This window comes from Malurus melanocephalus, unplaced genomic scaffold, assembly GCF_030028575.1.
Source record: "Malurus melanocephalus ecotype Western Australia unplaced genomic scaffold, MMel_1.1 scaffold_631, whole genome shotgun sequence".
NCBI lineage: Eukaryota > Metazoa > Chordata > Aves > Passeriformes > Maluridae > Malurus > Malurus melanocephalus.
The window spans coordinates 114,582-118,544 of record NW_026623863.1 but is presented as its reverse complement, the minus strand read 5'-3'; the positions used below and the strand labels follow the sequence as shown (position 1 = coordinate 118,544).

Sequence of the window (3,963 nt, the reverse complement as noted above, 5' to 3'; positions counted from 1 at the left end):
CGCGGGCAGCGGCGGGGCCGCGGGGCGCCCACATCGCCGGGACATCAGAGCCCGGGGCGCTCCCCGCTGCCCGCGCCCGCCGCTCGCCGCCGCTGATCAAAGGAGCCCTTGTCCGCCGGCCACCGGACGAGCAGTTCTCCGGCTGACCTGAAGGCTTCTTCCTCTTCGCGATCATAAAAATGGGATGGGGCAGGAAACAAACAAACAAACCCCCCCGCCCCGGCGAAGCACGCCGTGCACCTCGCCAAGCCTCCCCCGGCGCCGGGGCAGCGGCGGGGGCAGGAGCTGCGGCGCGGGGCCGGGCGGGGCGGAGGAGCGCCGTGTCCGATGGAGCGGCCCCGGCACCTGCCCGCCCGCGCCGGCTGCTCATTTCTCCCCGGGCGGTTGAGGAGAAGGACGGAGAGCATGCACGGGGACGGTTAGCGGCTGCATGTCGGCGGCGCGGTGCCGGGTTCCGTGCACGCTCATCGCCTTTGTCAAATTAATGCAGTCACATACGCTCTGCAGGATCTTACATCCTCATTCACCGAGTGATTTCTCCTCGGGAGGGAGATAGCTGTGACTTCTTGCACGGAGAGGCAGCTCTGAGCTCTGTCAAAAGATTTCTCAGCCAACTGAGTATCAAAAGATATTTGCTTAATTTTTACAAAGTTTCATTTAAATTAAGTTTCGTTTTTATTATGAAACTGACAAAAAGCAGCAGCAGCAACWTGAGTTGCCATCATTTCTCTCACTCCAACCAGACTCCACATTCCCTCCTACTGCCTTTCTTTGGAGGTTTATTACCTCTGAGGCAGACATGGCAGGAATTTCTGMAATCTTTTATTACCAGCTACACACACTAAAATGTCTGCAGCTCGAGAGGGGTAACTTCCTTCCATCAAGAAAGGTGGAAACTGAATCCCCACTTCTTTATGGRACTGCCCAGTGAGTGATCCTCAGGGCAGATGCAATGAAGAAATGTAAAAATGAAGCGGTTTTGCACAAGGAGCCTTTGAAGAAGGAGGTTTTATTCACCAAAAAAGCAACAGAAGTATCAAGAATGGGCAAGAAAAAAATGTCCAGAAGTCTAGAGAACAAAAATAACTGCATTTTCTTACAGAGAGGAGTGGGGGAACTGCTGCTTATATCCTTCTGATGATCAGTGTTCAAATTAACATAAATATCTCACATTCAYCCTTTCCTGCATCAATTCTTACAGAGTTCCAGTCTGATTCCTGGGACAAACTATGTTGTCCCGCAGATTGCTCCTGTCATTCATTACCTGATGCCTTTAACAACAGCAAATTTCAGCAAGCAGTGTCAGAATAGAGGCGTTATTAAAAATCCATGTAATTTTGTAACCAGGTGCCTATTGCACGAAAGCCTTAACTGCAACAAAGCTTAGGTAGCACAGGRTGATGTGCAATCAGGCTCAACTAAACTAGTAAAAAAGGGACTTGGTTCAAAAATTTTAGGTGAACAAAAAAAGTGGAACTGCCCAATTCACCACAAAGAGAGAGAAAAGTAAGAAACTCATCTGGCAATCTGTAAATAGCCCAAAGAGGAGTAACATACCTGACAGTGACAGAGTTTCCACTCTTGTAGAACCTCGTGCTTGGAAAGAGAGAGCAGATGTTGGTGACACAGGCTGTGAGAGGTGTGATCTGTGAGTCAAGCACTGAGATTCCTGTTTGGGCCCTTATTAGGGAAAACTCCCAGCAAGTCAATWGTGTGCTACCCTTCTTGAGAATAATGTTATCAATACTCCAATCAATGTTTGTAGTGGGAGACAATGGAGACGTGGGGGTCTCTTCTCCCAGATAACAAGTGATAGGACAAGAGGAATTGGCCTCAAGTWCTGCCAGGAGAGGTTTGGGTTGGATATTGGGAAAATTTCTTCATGGAAATGGTTGTTCAGCCCTGGCACAGCTGCCAGGGCAGTGGTGGAGTCCCAGTCCCTGGAGGGATTTAAAAGCTGTGTAGATGTGGCTCTTGGGGACATGGTCAGTGGTGGCCTTGGCAGTGCTGGGGAATGGTTGGACTTGATGGTCTTAGAGGGCTTTTCCAACCCTAACATTTTAGGGATGACAGACCTGTAGCCTCATGCCATTAAGGGACATGCCCTACAAAGTCCCAAGGGTACCCCCCAATGCCAGGATGAACCAAGGAGCMGGTTACCCTTGTATTGATTCTGTTTAAACACTATATGTTTGCTTCCCTCTTACTCACCTTCTCCTGCTGGGGCTGTGATTTCACCAAGATAGGAAAGAAATGGCAAACTRACAATAGCAAGTGCACCCCACAATTGAAAGAAACAATGGAACTCTCACATTTAGAGATAAGAGTAAACAGTTTGTACTTAGCACCTTGCTGAGGTGTGCTGCTCAAGTGATCTAACTGCTTGCAGTGAGAAGGAGCAGGAGGAAGAGTCTTCAGCTTCATCCCTTTGGGATGAGTTTGGAGAAAYGTAGCACTGCTGCTCACAATGGACTTCTGGGGACTGCTGATGGACAACCACCAGTTTGAAACAAATACACGGTAMATTTCTAAAAGCAAATAACACTCARTATATGATTTAGAGTCAGAAAATGGGGGAAAGGGAGTTAATGAATGAGCACACTGCTGTTAAATCTGTGTCCTTGGAAAACAAAGATTTCTGCTTACTGCTAATTTGAGAGGAGACAGCAACACTTAGCAGTACTGTCCCTTAAAAATCCCCTAAGGAAGGAAGCTGCTCCAAATTCTGTGCCCACAAGTAATTCAGAACAGCATACAAAAATGGGTGTACTGTCCAGCATTCAGAAAAACAAACTGTGTCCCAATAGCTCAACTGGAATTCCTTATGGAGTGAAGAAAAGCCAGTGATCCATTCAATATTGTGTGCTCCTGTTGGTCCAAACAACCACAGCAAGACCTTATTCCAAATATGACCTCTGGGTGACATTTGGGACATTAGGACTCATTTACACTACTATGAAACAACACTGATGATACTTGTATTAATTTCCTTTGGGAAAAGCTCATTTTCAAAGGAGCAAAGCCAGGGTTCAAAGAACAAACAAAGTAGATGCTGCTTGTGTAAGTTTGACCACCCGCCTCAATCCTGCTGATCCCTTCCTCATCATGTCTTATGCCCTAGGAGAAAAAAATGGGGAACTTCCTGCCTTCCCTCCTTAGSCCCATGCGTGTCCAGTGCAGTTGGACTGTGAGAATTTAGGTGGTAAAGTATTACCACACTGAGTATTTCCTCATTTGGTTCTGGTTTTGTTTCTCAGTAGGTTTGTAATGAATCCAAGCCTGGGTAATTTCTCATTCAGGAAAGGAAGCAGTTTATGTCTCAAAATATTTGTTTCAGTGCCTAAATTATTCAGGTCTAATTGTATTGTATTACAAAGCTTTTTCTTTGTTAGGCGACAGGCTTCACAGTGCAACTGATTTGCAGGTGTTTGCAAGCCTGATAAAACACTTGGCTGAAAAGGTTGAAAAGCTGCTTTTTTTTCCTCCCCTGGCTCTTTCTGAGCTCGTTTAACAGCCACATACATTGCTACAGTTAGCACTGGCTAACAGGCTCTTTGGGGTGCTGAATTTCTCTGCAGCCATACCAGAAATCATCATGTTAGATGTTCTAGGACAATAGTGGGTGATTTTATGGAAGAAGCCAGTAAAAACAGGGGATGTAAAACTGCATGTGCCATATACAGATGGTATGAAAACTGATAATGGCGCAAACACAAGAAAAAGATAGGAGAGAACTGAGATACAGTAACCACAGGTTTCCTGTGCAGTGCAAATACAGTTRAGAAGGCTTAGTCACACTTTTCTGGTTAACTTTCAAACCACAACTTTGGGAAAAAAATGAGCATAAGCACAGAGAGGCCTTTACTCCAGTGACAACTGGAGCAGGAACTGCTGAGGACATGCAAAATCCAAGGAGTTAACACCCTGCTGTGTTTCCAAGCAGACATCTGCGCTGGGGATCCA

The 3,963-nt window shown here is 46.5% G+C and overlaps 1 protein-coding gene across 1 annotated transcript in view; it reads right to left on the bottom strand.

The window, feature by feature from the left end:
* The window catches only part of MME (membrane metalloendopeptidase), a 31,436-nt gene extending 29,824 nt beyond the window's left edge, over positions 1-1,612 (bottom strand). The window contains exon 1 of the mRNA XM_057383420.1: positions 1,558-1,612. The gene's annotated coding sequence lies outside the window, so the exon portion shown is untranslated. The remainder of the gene's footprint in view (positions 1-1,557) is intronic.
* Between the last annotated feature and the right edge of the window lie 2,351 nt (positions 1,613-3,963).